This window comes from Melanerpes formicivorus, unplaced genomic scaffold (genome assembly GCF_026170545.1).
Source record: "Melanerpes formicivorus ecotype bairdi unplaced genomic scaffold, bMelFor1.0.p_v2 SCAF_4, whole genome shotgun sequence".
Classification (NCBI taxonomy): domain Eukaryota; kingdom Metazoa; phylum Chordata; class Aves; order Piciformes; family Picidae; genus Melanerpes; species Melanerpes formicivorus.
In genome coordinates this window covers 31,707,508-31,724,645 of record NW_027142356.1, presented here as the reverse complement: position 1 = coordinate 31,724,645, position 17,138 = coordinate 31,707,508, and positions in this window count along the sequence as shown.

The following is a 17,138-nucleotide window of genomic DNA, read 5'->3' as shown; positions in this document are numbered from 1 at the left end:
AAACATAGACAGGGAGCAAAGTAATTTTGTTAAGTATGGCAAAAAGCCACAGGTGTCTGAGCCATGAACTTGTAAGTCCCAACACAGTCCTCTACAATCAGTACTCAATTACTTAGCCAGTACTGCAAAGTAACACTGTGTTGGATTTAAGCGTATATTTAACGTTGAATTTTCCCTTGATTATAGATTGACTTAAATGAATGGTTAGTGTTTTCTTCAACTATATCCCTACACTTACAAACAAAAGTATGCTGGCTCTGGTAAGAAAACAAGAGTCTTGTTATTCAAATATTGCAATTTTTTTAATGGTCCAGTATTGCAAAACATTTTTCACCACCTTCTCAGAAGAATAGCTTTTGAATAAGGCTGTTGATATGAATCAGTGTTTCTGTTACTAAGGCACAAATTCCTCATATTTACAAGAACAATAAAAGACTGACCTGATGGAAAGAAGAATTATTATAGCTGTACATTTGACCATGTGCTATCAGTAAGAAAGCCTAAAGTCATAGAACCATAGAATTATAGAATTGTTTTTGTAGGAAAAGACCTTTAATATCAAGTCCAACTGTTACCAAACTCTGCCAGGGCTGGGGATAAGCCATGTCCCTCAGCAGCACATTTCTGTAGCTTTTAAACACCTTCGGGGATGGGGATTCAACTGACTCCCTTGGGTTCCTGTTCCAAACTTTGACAACCTGTTCAGTCAAGGTTCTTCTAAGATCCAGCTTAAACCTACCCTGGTGCAACTTGAGGCCATTTCCTCTCATTCAATGGCTTAGGAGAAGAGACCATCACTCTTGTGTCTCCAACCTCCTTCCAGGGTGTTACAGAGAGACAGAAAGTCTCCCCTCAGCCTCCTTTTCTCCAGACTAAGCAATACCAGTTCTCTCAGCCGCTCCTCACCAGATCTGTTCCCTAGACCCTTCACTATCCTTGTTGCCCTTCTCTGAACACATTCTCAATGTCCTTTTTGTAGTGAGGGACACTCATCCAAACACAGTATTTCAGATGTAGCCTCACTACTCCTGAATCAAGGGGGACACTTTCCTGGTCCTGCTGGTTACACTATTGCTAATCAAGGCCAGCATGCAGGCACTGTCTTATCCCCACGCGGTTGTCAACCAACACTCCCAGGTCTTTCTCTGCTTGGCAGTTTCATAGTTTCATAGTTTCATTCAGGGTTGGAAGGGACCACAAGGATCATCTAGTTCCAACCCCCCTGCCATGGGCAGGGACACCCCACACTAGATCAGGCTGGACAGAGCCTCATCCAGCCTGCTCTGAAACACCCCAGGGACGGAGCCTCGACCACCTCCCTGGACAACCCATTCCAGAGTCTCACCACTGTTATGGTGAAGAACCTCCTCCTCACATCAAGCCTGAATCTCCCCACCTCCAGCTTCATTCCATTCCTCCTAGTCCTATCACTACCTGAGATCCTGAGAAGTCCTTCCCCAGCCTTCCTGTAGGACCCCTTCAGATTCTGCCCCAAGTCTGAAGCTTTGCATGAGATTATTGTGACCTAAGTCGTTACATCTTTTTTTTTTTATATAGGGTTCACACTTCTTTCATGTTCCATAATGGATACTTATAAATATAATATATAATATAACATATACAGTACATATTACATATATTTTTATTACATATAATATAAATATAATATACTTATAAATACACTTAAAATACATAATGTTTGCAAAAAATTCCATTTTGCATGTGTTTTAACAGTATCAATTAGGGGGAAAAATTGCAAATAGCATTTGTAAATGTCACATAATATTTTGTTTATGCATTTCTTTTTCTTTCATTTTAAAAATATTGAGAAAGGGTTTGCTGTTGTTTTTTTCCTATTTTTTTTTTCTCTTTGTGCTCCTTTTTTTCTTACTGTTGTAACACAATGCATGGGAATGGTAATGATATGGCTTACTAATGCACTGGAAGAACTTCTAAACTCTGTGCTCCAATTTATTTCAGTGGCCATGCTGACTACAAAAGGCAAGCAAGATATACCCTACCATACAATATGCACTCCACAGACCTTTTAAAACTACAACTAATCAGTGAAAACCTTCTTGAGGCTTTATGAGTTCCACTCTTGAGAAATTCAGATTTTTGTTTACTTTCCTTATTTAAAAAATGTTGCAGGTGGGTTTTTTTGTTTGTTTTTGTTTATTTTTTGGGGGGGGGTGGGTGATGGTGGTGGTAGTGAATTAAACTGTATTTTGCAACTTGTTTGCATCATAACAGTTCCTCAACTGTAATCTCATATTCTCTTATTGCTTTCTAATTACTACTTAGCAAGCAGATTAAGGTCCATTGTGTTCCCAAGTAGCTTTAACTTGCTGTATTGCTTATCAATATAACCAGCTGTTCAGCAGTAGATTCGGCGATGACGGCATTTTTAATTGCTTTTTTCGTTTGGCTAAGTAAGTTCAGATGGTCACTAATTAGTTCTGTCATGCTGAGGTAGTTTTGTTATGAACAATGCAATCAGTGTTTCATTGAAAAGACAACTTTCCCGTGATCAACACTGCTTAATTATCCCTAGGAATCCATCCTCAGTTTCTTTATTTGTTATTGCTGTCATGAAAAAGGTGACATGAATTAAACTGAACTGCCACTTAAAGAAAGCTTCTACTAGTGCACATAATGATTTCTCATTTTCCTCTGCTCAAAAGCAATCAAGTGAAACAGTCATAAAGAGTTATTCTTTATTAAGGTCTATGCCTTGCTTTAGGGCAGCCCAAGGTTTTTGTATTTTTTTTTCCAAAATTATAAGGCATTGAAGCAGTTTATGATATACACACTTGTTTCTCTTACATAAAACATCATGGCATGACTTGCTTTTTCTTAATGTATTTTTCATCTCATTCTAAGGAAGAAAACAGTCTTCCTAAAACACCAGAAAGAAGAAATAATGGTGCTTTTCTTCAAGATGGATGAAAATAAATTAAAGAAAAAAGAAAAAATAAGAAAAAAAAAATAAAAGAAAGAATGAACTTCAGTTATTTGGTCACTGTTTATTTTTATTAAAAAATCATTGCTGGCTTCAAAATAAAATAATATTAGGATCTTAGAATGGTCTTAGATTGGAAAAGACATTGAAGATATTTTGTTTACAATGTTGGAGTCACCCTCATTGGTGGTGTTCAGGAGGAGACTTGATAGGGTGCTTGGTTGCATGGTTTAGTTGATTAGGTGGTGTTGGATGATAGGTTGGATGTGATGATCTTGAAGGTCTCTTCCAACCTGGTCTAGTCTAGTCTACTTCTATTCTATTCTATTCTATTCTATTCTATTCTATTCTATTCTATTCTATTCTATTCTATTCTATTCTATTCTATTCTATTCTATTCTATTCTATTCCTATTCTAGTCTAGTCTAGTCTAGTCTAGTCTACTCTACTCTACTCTACTCTACTCTACTCTACTCTACTCTACTCTACTCTAATTTTGTCCTTCCAGTATCTGAAGGGGGCCTACAAGAAGGCTGGGGAGGGACTTCTCAGGATCTCAGGTAGTGCTAGGACTAGGGGGAATGGAATGAAGCTGGAGGTGGGGAGATTCAGGCTGGATGTGAGGAGGAGGTTCTTCACCATGGGAGTTGTGAAGCCCTGGAATGGGTTTTCCAGGGAGGTGGTAGAGGACCTGTCCCTGGCGGTGTTTAAGAGCAGGCTGGATGAGGCTCTGTCCAGCCTGATCTAGTGTGGGGTGTCCCTGCCCATGGCAGGGGGGTTGGAACTAGATGATCTTTGTGGTCCCTTCCAACCCTGACTGATACTATGACACTCTACTCCTACTCTATTTCTATTTCTATTTCTATTTCTATTTCTATTTCTATTTCTATTTCTATTTCTATTTCTATTTCCATTTCCATTTCCATTTCCATTTCTATTTCTATTCTATTCTATTCTATTCTATTCTATTCTATTCTATTCTATTCTATTCTATTCTATTCTATTCTATTCTATTCTATTCCCCTACAATGGATACCTCTGATTAGATCAGCTTGCTTAAGGCTTCATCCATTTAAAGCTTTGAACCTTCTAGCTGCCAAGTGTGAAGCCTCAACTCTGGGCAACTTGTCCCAATGCCTCCTCACCATCCTCATGGGGAGAAACGTCTTTCTCATGTCTAACCCAGTGTGACAAACATCTAATTGACACACCTCTTAATATACCCAGTTCCTTGAAGAAGACCCCACTCCTTGAACATGTATCTTAATTTTTAAAGTAAGCTAACATGCTTTTACACTGTCTTATTTCTCTGTTGATCTGCAAGTCCACATTACTTTTCAGTTTACTACGTAAGTTGCCCAGGGAGGGGGTGGAGTCATGGTCCCTGGAGGTGTTAAAAAACCATGTAGACATGGCACTTGGGGATAGGGTGGTTTTAGGTTGCTGGTTGGACTCAATGATCTTAGAAGTCTTTTCCAACTGTAATGATTCTGTGATACAGTGTCTTTGCATATGTTTAATCATATTACTTTATTCTCTATGTTAACTGTAAATATTTTTTTCTCCAATTTCACATGTCCATTTTTTCAGGTGATCACTGAGTTGTTTTTAGCCACAAGGTCTTTGGTGTTTGCTTGGGTCCCTGCCTGTAGTCCTGCACACTGCACACTCTGCCCCATTTCTCAATGTCTCTACTGTCATACTGGCTTGCATCACACTAGCATCATTGATGTAAAGTACTTGTCCTGTGTCGTTACTGTGGAGTCAAAACCATTCTTCTTTACACATAATAGCTAGTTGCTACTCTACAAAAACAGAGTTTTACTATACTAGAGTAAGCAAAAGTAAAGCAAATTGGCCATAACCACCTGGCCATTAGGAAAAATGCTGTTACAGACAAAGCAAATGAAGGCAAACCTCCAGGCAGGTCAAGACAAGTTCAGACTGAACAAATCTGACATGTCTCCATCCTCAGACCTTGCAAACTCATTACAAGGCCTGGGGCTTCTTGCTAGCTATGGCAGAACTGTGTTACTGGGCTACAGGGGTATATTTATGGGATGTAAAGACATGAGGTCAAAGGCAGTGCACTATAATCAGATAAATTGTTATCATTGTAGGGAAAATAATGCAAGATTCATTGTGACAGTAGGGACAGGATTCTTAGATGCTTGTAGCAATAAAAATATCTGCAGGATAATTAAATCTCTGTTTCTTTCCTTGGAGTTACTCCTGGGCTTCGTTCTTCTAGGGTGAGTGGTTATAGCATCTTCTCAAGTAAGAGATATGGGATGGAAACTCTTGCTCATATTTGGAAGTACATTGATGTCTTTAGGACTTCTGATGATAAACCCTTTGGAATTCAATCTTTCAAATGAACATTCAGGTGGGAGTCTTCAGTATCACAACTTTAAAATCTGCATCAGCCAGCCCTACTTTGAGCACCCATCTTGAGAGTAACCATGATATTAAGCCACCATTTTTAGGTACTTCACAATATAAATCTAACATTGCAGGCTACCCAGAATCCCGTCATTCAAGGCATTGTAGTGAAGGATGCTTATGATCAGGATTGTGCCCCAAACATTTGGGTAGGATATATTTCTCTATGTGTTAACCCTCTTTTGTTCCCCCTCCTTTCTGGGGGCAGCAGGGGGGATCCTGGCGCCACTGAGTCCAGGTAAACAGCCTACCTGGGCGTGGTCTCACCCCTGCAGTACTAGAGGCAGGCTATATGTTTGTTTCCCTGGGTATAGCATATACTCAGGCCATATTTGGTAGGTGGTAGTTCATTGGTTGATGTTTGCGTTGGCAACAGATGCTTATTGGGCCAGTATTCACTGGGGCAAATGGTAAATAGGGGTCATTTGGTAAATGAGCCCCCCCACCTCGTTGTTGGAGCCTGTGTGTGCATGCATGCCAGCCAGTGCTTAGGGAGGCCTCGTGGTCCTTTTGCCACCGTCACCCAGCTGTGTGCGGTGCCGTGGACAGCACTCCGTGGGATCAACCGCTGTGTGATCCATCGTAGGAGAAAACCTGGTAGATCGTGTGAACCAGTGTTGCTAACCTTCCACTCCCCCCCCACCGCTCCGAGCGAGGAACTTTTGTATCCTGGGAGAGAACAGCAGAGCCACGTGGTGCAGCCATGCGGCCGGCGCCATTTCCTGTCTTCTTATTATGGCACATCCGTGCCACATTGTCTGGATTATAAACATTATTGAGGAAAGACTCCACGAAGTTCTCAGCTTGTGAGTAAGCCAAGCCCTTTTGTAGAGCTTCAGTTAGGATAGCGTTTATATTGCTCCGGGTGGAGGGTTGCCGGTCACTGACCAACCCCTCCCCCGCCACTCTCTGACTCAGAGAATTAAAAAGAAAAAAGAAAAGAGAACAGTAGTGTTTGTTTTGGGTTTTATTTTTGGTTTACTTCAACTTACTGAAGGACTTATATGTACATTACTTTTTTTTAGGCTACAGGTGAAGGAATTATAGAATCATAGAATTGTTTGAGTTGGAAGGGGCTTTAAAGAACTCTTAGTTCCAACCCTCCCTACCACAGGTGTTAGATGAAACAGAATTATCATTGTGAGCTGTGTATGGACATAGGTAGGAGGCTGGTCTAATATCACAACATGTGGAATATATTAAATTAGGAATAGTCACATAAGATATATTCCTCTTGAGATGCAAAACAGTCTCCTACACCACTGCTTATGCATGTGCTGTAGTGATCTGCTTTATCTGAGACTCAGTTTCAGTGAAAATCAGTTGTACCAGGGTGCTGGATCTCCAAGACATTTATTACTAGGATAAAAGGTTTTCTCCATAAATGAACGTGCTAAATACATATTAAAACTCACCTCTACACACACATAAATGTGCACATGATTAGTACTTCTGTGAATTTTTATTTGGCTTAATGAGTTTGCAGATGAAAAGAGAGGAGCTTCTGCAATTTCCCAACACAAGAGGAAAATAGACAAAGTTGTAAATACCTGTTTCATTACATAAAACTTCTTTCCCTTATGTGTGTACTTGAAGATTAGTGAAATTTAGTGTTGCTGACTTTAGACTCCATGCTGCACATTTATCAGGTGTTGAGACTACTCAAGCAGTTTACAAAATAGAGGTAACTATGAGAAAAAGAAGTCCCTCAGTCATGGAACTTTATTGCTTCTAAACCATTCTGATTGTGTCTTTGATTTCCCCTTCCTTGACGATCTCTGTAGCAAAGCTTGGAAATGGTCTTCTGTGATGAAGGAGGGTGTGAAAGGGTAAGATTAGAAAGAGAGAGATATGGTATAGAAGTTTTTCTTGATCTCAAGAGCCCTCTCTTTGCCAGGCTGAGCAACCCCAGCTCTCTCAGCTTCTCATTGTAGGAGACGTGCTCCAGTCTTGTGGTCATCTTCAGGAGAAGTAATTAACTCTTGCTGCTGTTTGTGTAACACTGTCTGAATTATGTATTAATAGATTCTAGAATGCATTTAAGCTTATGGTAATATTTTATTTCATTTGAGACTATAAGCAAAACTGTTCTTCCAACACTGCCACTACCACTTCTGCTTTTTAAGGCCATTTTGAGCAGGTAAAAGTTTTCTGATTTAACAGTGATAGACATTTTGCAGTGTCACTGCAACCATAATTTGATCTGTCTGCTCTCTATATTGAAAACTCAAATTACTGTAGAGATTATGAAAAAGTGAAGTAAATGTGATGCAATGAGTACAGAACAAAAAAAAAATCAGTAGTATCTACAAGTCTTTTTTTTAATTGTATATCTATTTTTGAAGGTTCTAGCAGATTTGTTTACCAAGAATTTCTCCCATGAAATAAGACTCAGATGCAGTGAAGTGATATTGTATAAACATGAGGTAATGCTTATTATGAGCCTGATACCAAGTCATAAATCAAAAATGGATTGTAGGATCCTTTGATCTCTCAGCATTGTTTATCATATTGTTTCAATAAGGAAATGAAAAACAGTAACTTAGTTGAATTGGACTAAAAATCATTTCAATGCTATCAGAGTGTGAACAGGAAAGAAGTTTGATTGATATGCTAGAAAGTGTTTATTGCTGTGTTTGTAATTCTCTATTCATTTTTTTATAGGTATAGTTAATTACCTGTCCAAGCAAATTACTTTCTCCAAAAACATAAATCTAGGTGCTCTAACATTTTCTCTAGTGAAACAATGTGTGCCTCTTTAATAGAGATATATTTGGTACAGAATTAAGATAGGGAACACAAAACTAACATAGAATCATAGATGGTTTGGGTTGGAAAGGACCTTAAAGATCATTTAATTCCAACACCCCTGCCATGGGCAGGGACACCTCCTACTAGACCAGCTTGCTCAAGGCCCCATCCAACATGGTTCTCAATGCTTCCAGGCTTGGAACTTCCACAGCTTCTCTGGGAAACCTGTTCTAGTGCCTCACGACCCTTATGGGGAAGAATTGCTTCTTCACATCTAATCTAAATCTAGCTTCTTCCATTTTGAAGCTATTACACCTTTTCCTATTACACTATGCTCTTGTAAAAAATCCCTCTTCAGCTCTCCTGAAGCCCCCTTGAAATACTGGAAGGTTGATAAAATGTTTCCCTGGGGCCTTGTTTTCTCTGGGCTGAGCAAGCCAAGCTTTCAGTCTGCCTTCACAGGGGAGGTGCTCCAACTCTTTAATCATCTTCATGGCCCTCCTCTGAGCCTGCTTGAACAACTCCACATCCTTCTTGTGCAATTGGAACAATGACAAGACCTTCATTGAGTCTGCTGGGGCCAACCAACTTCCCTGTTTTCTCAAGAGATTATCTGATCTTATTGCTACAGTGGCCACAATTGTTAAAGTTGATATTATTATTTCTTCAAAACTAGTCATGGACTTGTGCCTCTCTTGACTCACACCATAGAGTTGGTGGCAAATTTCCTGGCTTCACAGCCACAGTGAAGATGTGATTGATATGGATGGGAATGATAACAAAATGTTCACACAACATTGAAATCTCACCGTTTTTGCTTTAGACAATATCCTTAGATACCATAAATCAACAAAACCATTAAGCATGAAAGCATGTTTACCTTTTAATTTACATATCAGTTGTTTAGATTACTTGTCAGAGTATTTTCGAAGCAGAGAACATGCCTGTTTCAAAAGGCAGATTTCTGGTGAACAACTTTTTATGAATTTATTTTTTTTTTTCCAGGAAAGATAAACAATTTATCTATTTAAGATATGACATTTTAGGTTGTTAAGAAGACAAGTTCAGCCTAAGCTAGTTTTAGTCATTGACGTGATTTTCAGAGCATTGACAATAAAAAGACAAAATACGTAGTCTTAATTTCAGCCTTCATTTCCAAACCCCTAATCTCCATACTTTGTATTCTAAACCATTCAAAGTGCTAAATCCATTGAAAACTTTTAAATAAAAGATAATGCCAGTGGCTTAAGAAATCCCTGAACTAAGAACCACTGGAGAGTGAAACAGTTTTTCTGAGGAAATGTCACAATGTGCTTATTCTCTTTTGATAGTTTTACATAATCTTTCCTTGATTATTTGGGGGGGGGGGAATAAATCTAAACATTCTGGAGCTGCAGATTGATGAATGCATTCATTCTGCCTAAACTATATTTTAAACAGAAGGTCAGATGAAGGAGGGGGGAAAAATCTACAAAAGAGATATATTTCGCTTGCGAAGCTTGAATGACACAATGTCACTTTTGTACTAGCTGATTACAGACAGTAACTCACAGAAATCACAGAAACATTCATGGTGGAAAAGACCCTCAGGATCACCAAGTCCAAACGATAACCCTGCCCTACAAAGTTCACCCCTAAACTGTATCCCCAAGCACCAGCTCAAAATGACCTTTAAACACATCCAGGGTGAGTGTCTCAACTACCTCCCTGGGCAGCACATTCTATAAAGATTTTTTTCCTAATGTCCCCTGTAAAAATCCCAGAGCACCTGGGCTCTGTTGGAATCTCCTCCCACCCCAGCTGTGGCCACTTCACCCTCCTTGCCCACTCCCCTTTTTAATCCCCACCAGGGAAGGCAGAAGCCCTAAGCTGAGCCCATCAGGGCTGAGGGATCCTCCTCTCATCGCTGGTGAGTGCCCATGGTGCACACTGGGTGATGGTGGTGGTGACAACAAAGGCCGGGGGGCCTGGTGGCCCCCCGGTTAGGTAGGGCCATGATTGATGACTTCACCAATATCATCCATGGGTGCTGGCTGGGCCTCATTACTGGGGCTGAGCTTCTCTGTGTGGTATCTTGGCTACTGAAGGTCCTGCCCCCACCTCTTGGATGGGTAGAAAACTCTGTCCTGTCCCTCAAAGTGATAACAGTCAATGACCTAAAGCTGTGCCAGGGGATGTTTAGATTGGATATTAGGAAAAAATTATTTCCTAAAAGACTGGTAAGGCATTGCAACAGTCTGCCCAAGGAGATGGTTGGGTCACCATCCCAGGGGGTGTTCAAAAAGCATGCAGGCGTTGCACTTTGGGCCGTGGTTTAATGGTGATGGTAGTCTTAAGTAGATAATTGGACCTGGTGATCTTAGAGGTCTTTTCCAAGCAAAACAATTCTATGATTTTATGATAGGTAGAAGCCATACCCTGAACAGTCCTTAGTGCATGGCATCACAACCATCGAAGTACATGGGCTTGTATTTTCAGATACATGGCAATAGTGAGCTATTATAACATGTTCATGTGATGCAATCAAACTGTTAGACAACAAACTAATTATCAAATCATTATGGATAGTTTACAATTGAATACACAGGAGGGATATTTGTCATTATTAGTATAGGACCCAGGTTCTAAGCTCTGGCTTACAAAGAATATAAGCCTCCTCACATTTATTGTCCAACCAAGTAACAAGAAGTAGAACAAGAGTAAATGGCTTCCAGTTGCACCAAGGGAAGTTTAGAGGAGATATTGTGAAGAATTTATTTGGGAAGGGACTTTTTACCAGGGCTTATAGTGATAGGTTGGGAGGGCATGGATTGAAGCTGGAGGAGGGTAAATTTAGGCTGGATGTGAGGAAGAAATTCTTTTCAATGAGGATGGTGAGACACTGGGACAGATTACCCACGGAGGCTGTGGATGTCCTGTCCTGGGAGTGCTCAAGGCCAGGTGGGACAGAGCCATGAGCAAGCTGCTGTAATGGAAGGTGTCCCTGCCCAAGACAAAGCAGTTGGTACCAGCTGGTATTTGAGTTCCCTTCCAACCCAAAACATTCCATGAGTCTATGAACTTCTCTACTAAAAGGGTTATCAGGCATTGAAACAGGCTGCCCGGGACAGTGGTGGAGTCACCATCCCTAGAGGTATTTAACAGTTGTGTAGATGTGGTGCTTAGGGACATGGCTTAGTCAAGGGCTCATCAGTGTTGGGATAATGATTGGACTAGATGACCTTAAAGGTTTTGCTCAAATGAAATAAAGATATGTTAAAGGCATTGTAATAAAGTCAATTAATTTCAGCTTTTCTTTTGTAGGCCTTTCAGTCCTGGAAATGCCTTTTATCCCTGTGTGATCTTGGTTCTGTTTGTTTTTTTCCTTCTTTGTCTGTTCATTGATTTCTCATTTATTCTTCTTGTTGTGTTTCAGCATATATGCTCATTAGTGCAAGTAAAAACATCACCTATTGTCCTCAAAGCCTCTGTTGTTTCCTTTAGGACCTTTTGCAATATTGTTACAAAGCTTGTATTTTATTATATTTTTTCACCATAAAGCTCTCAGGTAAAAACAAAAAGAAAGAATGGAAAATAAAATGCAACATATTCCAATTTCCCCGAATAAAACACACTGTAAAATTGTGTATAAAATAGTTTTTAAAATCCTACTAAAAAAGAAGCCAAAGAGTTGAGACCTATTAGACCTTAACATAGGCATTGATAAATAATTGTAGATAATATGGATAAATGTGTGTGCTGTACTCAACACTGGTGAGGTCACACTTTGAGTACAGGATTTAGATTTGGGGTTCTTGCCATAATAAAGACATTGAGGTGCTGGAGCATGTCCAGGGAATGGTAACCATGGGAGCGAATGGTCTGGAGAACAGGTTTTGTGAGGACCAGCTGAGGGAACTGGGGTTGTATAGAGTGGAGAGAAGGAGGCTGAGGGGAGACTTCTGGCTTTCTACAGTTGCCTGAAAAGAGATTGGAGCCACATGGATGTTGGTCTCTTCTCCTGAGTATCAGGTGATAGGTAATGGTCTAAGGTTGCACTAGTAGAGACTTAGGTTGAATATTAGAAGTGACTTGACTGAGGGGGCTTGGATTTTGGTTTGTTTTTTCAGTATTTAAGGCTGCTTCGCTCAAGAATTATGTATAAATCATAGAATCACAAAATGGCTTGGATTGGAAGGGACCTTAGAGATCATCTATTGACTAAATGTAGTTATTCAAGGCCTCATCCAATCTGGTGCACCAAGGGAAGTTTAGGCTTGAGGTGAGGAAAAAGTTCTTCACCAAGAGAGTCATTTGCCATTGGAATGTGCTGCCCAGGGAGGTGGTGGAGTCACCATCCCTGGAGGTGTTCAAGAGGCAATTGGATGTGGCACTTGGTGCCATGGTCTAGTCACAAGGTCTGTGGTGATGGGTTGGACTTGATGATGTTTGAGGTCTCTTCCAACCTTGGTGATACTGTGCTACCACGAGGCAGGGAGCATCTACAAACTCCCTGGGCAACCTATTCCAGAGTCTCACCACCCTCATACTAAAGTATATCTCCTTAAGGTGTAGTCTAAACCAACTTTCCTTCAGCTTAAGACAATGTTTAGTAAAATTTGAAAACTGCTGAAGTAGATCAGACATTTGATATTCATGGGTATGTCTACATTGCAGGAAAGGCAGTTGTACTAACTGGAAAAGGATTAACCACTAAAAAGTAGTAAGATTTGTAAAGTTTATTTTCCACAAGAAAGCAGGAGAAAGAAAAATAATCAAGAAGTACTCAGATTCTATTAGTGAAGTGAAGTGCTTTGCCTGATAAATAAATCTTGTTTCAAGTCATGTAGCCAAGCTCTCAAGACAGCCTTAAGACTGAATTACATACTAATATGCCAACAAGCATTGGCAAAGTCAATGAAAATCAGACATAACATTCCTTGGTGTGAAAAAGTATCAACTGAAATCAAAGGCCATTAACATGTACATTTCTCACTCAATCTGGAGAGTTTAATAAAGTAACAAAACTTTTAATTAAATAAAAAACAAATCTGAAAATATGCAAACAAGAGTGAGATTATTTTAAAATCCAATGAGAAAACAAAACAAAATGTCAGTCTTGGCATTTTTTCCCCTTGTGCCTAACTGTCTCTGGTAAATCATACAACTTACCTTCAATTAGTTTCTTTTTTCACAGAATCACCAAGGCTGGAAGAGACCTCAAAGATCATCAAGTCCAACCCGTCACCACAGACCTCATGACTACTAAACCATGGCACCAAGAGCCATGTCCAATCCCCTCTTGAATACCTCCAGGGATGGTGACTCCACCACCTCCCTGGGCAGCCCATTCCAATGGCTAATGACTTTTTCAGTGAAGAACTTTCTCCTCACCCCAAGCCTAGACTTCCCCTGGCGCAGCTTGAGACTGTGTCCTCTTGTTCTGGTGCTGGTTGCCTGGGAGAAGAGATCAGCCACCTCCTGGCTACAACCACCCTTCAGGTGTTCATACATCATAGACACACAAAGGTTTGTGTTGGGAGGGTTCTTCAAGATCATCTAGTTCCAACTCCTCTACCATGGGCAGGAACACTGTATGCTAGACTAAGCTGCTCAATACCTTGTATAGATAAATAATCCATAATAGCTATTTTGTCATCTTCTTTGTTGGACAAAATCTGGAAACTTGAGGTTAATTATGATATTTATGATTTTTGTTTTTTTTCAGGTGTATAAACATCTTTATCTACTATTCAGATAAGCACCAAAAAGATATTATGCAAGTGGTTGAATCACCATCCCTGGATATATTTTAATGCCTACTAGATACTGTGCTCAAGGATATGGTATTGTAGCATCCCTGGTAGAGTTAGACAATGTTTAGACTTGATGATCTTAGAGGGCTTTTCCAACCATGGTGATTCTGTGTGATTCATTCCAAAATGTCATTGATTTAATAAGGATTTGCTACTAGTCATTCATAAATTTTGAAGAAACTTGTGATTTTCATAGGAGGTCAAAGCTGGATCATCAAAGTTATGCTTTCTGATCCTGTAATTTGCAAATACAGAAGGGATAAATATTAATAGGTGCAATATTAAAATCATGCTTCATGAGATTTAGTGCTCTTGCAAATCATACAACATTTATAAGTCTAGCTAAGAAAGTAGCTGTCAACTTCTGAAGCATGAGCAAACCCCAGATTTGTGCTCCTTAAAGCATGAGAAATTCTTAGTATTGAATTTGTGTTTTCTGTCCCAGATGAATGAGCACCAGGATTGTTTTAGACATCTATCTTTCATACTTCGCAATATTTATCTGCTTTAACATCACAGAATCATAGAAATAGAGAATGTTAGGGGTTGGAAGGGACTTCTGGAGCAGGCTGCCCAGAGAGGTGGTGGAGTCTCCTCTAGAGATCCTCAAAACCTCTCTGGATGCCTTTCTGCATGACCTGCCCTTAGTGGCCCTGCTGTGCAGGGGTTTGGACTGAATAGTTTCATAGTTTCATAGTTTCATTCAGGGTTGGAAGGGACCACAAGGATCATCTAGTTCCAACCCCCCTGCCATGGGCAGGGACACCCCACACTAGATCAGGCTGGACAGAGCCTCATCCAGCATGCTCTTAAACACCCCCAGGGACGGGGCCTCGACCACCTCCCTGGACAACCCATTCCAGGGTTTCACCACTCTCATGGTGAAGAACCTCCTCCTCACATCTAGCCTGAATCTCCCCACCTCCAGCTTCATTCCATTCCCCCTAGTCCTATCACTACCTGATATCCTGAGAAGTCCTTCCCCAGCCTTCCTGTAGGCCCCCTTCAGATACTGGAAGGCGACAATTAGGTCTCCTCGGAGCCTTCTCTTCTGCAGACTGTACAGCCCCAACTCCCTCAGTCTGTCCTCATAGGAGAGGTGCTCCAGCCCTCTGATCATCCTCGTGGCCCTTCTCTGGACACCTTCCAGCACCTCCACATCCCTCTTGCAATAGGGGCTCCAGAACTGGACACAGTACTCCAGGTGGGGTCTCACCAGGGCTGAGTAGAGGGGGAGGATCACCTCCCTCGACCTGCTAGCCACACTTCTCCTGATGCAGCCCAGGATCTGATTGGCTTTGCGGGCTGCAAGTGCACACTGAGAGCTCATGTTGAGCTTTTTGTCCACCAGCACCCCCAAGTCTCTCTCCTCAGGGCTACCCTCCAGCCAGTCACTGCCCAGCCTGTATTTGTGCCTGGGATTGCCTCGACCCAGATGCAGGACCCTGCATCTCCAGAGGCCTCTTCTAACCTCTATCATTCTATGAATCAAGTGTTTGAAAGCCTTGTTCAGATCAGTCATTATGTGTTGTTCTGTCCTACACTTAATTTTGGTATGACATAAAATATCAGTGATGCTGTTTTTAAATGTTAGTTGGCAGTGCATCACTACACCTGAAGAAAAACAAGTCAGACCTCTGCCACTTTTCTGGACGTACATCTTGGCATGTTTCTAATGAGGCTGCACTGGCATTTTGACACTATCATTTCAAAACAAATTAAATTCTGGATGAGTGTTTGCTTATTTGGGAAGGAAAGTCAATTCAAGAGAGCATGGGAATATAGCTATTCATTATGTATGTTCTGGTTCTCAAAATCACACACTTCTGAGAGTTTGTAACTTGCAGACTGCAGTCTGTAAGTGCTATGAGTCATTATTGTCTATACTGTGGCACAGAAGTGGACTTTTAAGGTCCAGAATACCTACAGTTGTATCTAATGCACCAGCTGTCAGCAATAATTAAGAACTATTGCAGAAGGAATTGTGAAATAGTTTGTATGAGAAACTGCTGGAATGTAGGATGATAACTGTGGTATAAATTACAGTTACTGTAAGTTGGCAGCGTGGGATGCCTGTGGTTTAAAAGTGTATATTCTGGCTAACCAGAGAGGTTGTAGAGTGTCCTTCTCTGGAGACTTTCAAAATCTGCCTGAGTGTGTTCCTGTGTGGCCTGCCCTAGGTGATCCTGCTTTGGCAGGGGTATTGGACTCAATGATCTCTAGAGGTCACTTCAAATCCTTAACATTCTGTGATTCAGTCCCACCCTGGACATGTTGATAGAGTTGATTCTTGTTTTCTTTCTAGCCTTTTAGCTCAATCTTCACTTATATATTTCAAATGAATAAAATAGAATCATAGAACCAAATAATCACAAAATAGTTTGGGTTGGAAGGGACCCAGTAAGCCCCCCTCAAACATTGGAAGGCTACTAGAAGGTCTCCTTGGAGCCTTGCCTTCTCCACACTGAAGAAGCCCAACTCTCTCAGCCTGTTTTCATAGCAGAGGTGCTCCAGCTCTCTGATCATCTTTGCAGCATCCTCTGGACCCACTCTAACAGCTCCATGTTTTTCTTGTGTTGGGGTCTCCAGAGCTGAGAAGCAGGGCCCCAGTACACATAGCGGTTACTTCAGGAGACAAATACCTTAATAAGAAATCACCTTTCTCCTCTCTTAGCTTTTATTCATGATTATGACATCGCATGGTATGGAATACCACTTTGGTCAAATTGGGTCAGTAGTGCTGGCTATGTCCTCTGCTAACTTCTTGCCCACACCCAGGCTGCTGGTTAAGGGCTAGTGGGGCAGAGGAAAGCTGCTGTGAGGACACTGTTCACCCATAGCGAAACCACTGGTGTGCTTTCAACACTGTCCTAGTTCTAAAGCACAGCACTAAGAGGCCTGTATGGAACATCCTTCAAGAAAGCAAAATAAGAAATACATTTTGTTATGGGGGGAAAAAAAAGGCTGAAGGACTTGGGGCTTTGTAGCCTAGAGATCAGAAGCCTCAGGGGGGATCTTATCAATGCTGATCAATACTTAAAGTGTGGGACCAGTCTTTTTTTTTGATTGTGCCCAATGACAGGACAAGAGGTAATGGACACAAATTTGAAGACAGGAAGTTCCTTCTAAACATGAAGACAAACCTCTTTAACTTGAGGGTGGTAGAGTGCTGAAACAGGCTACCTAGA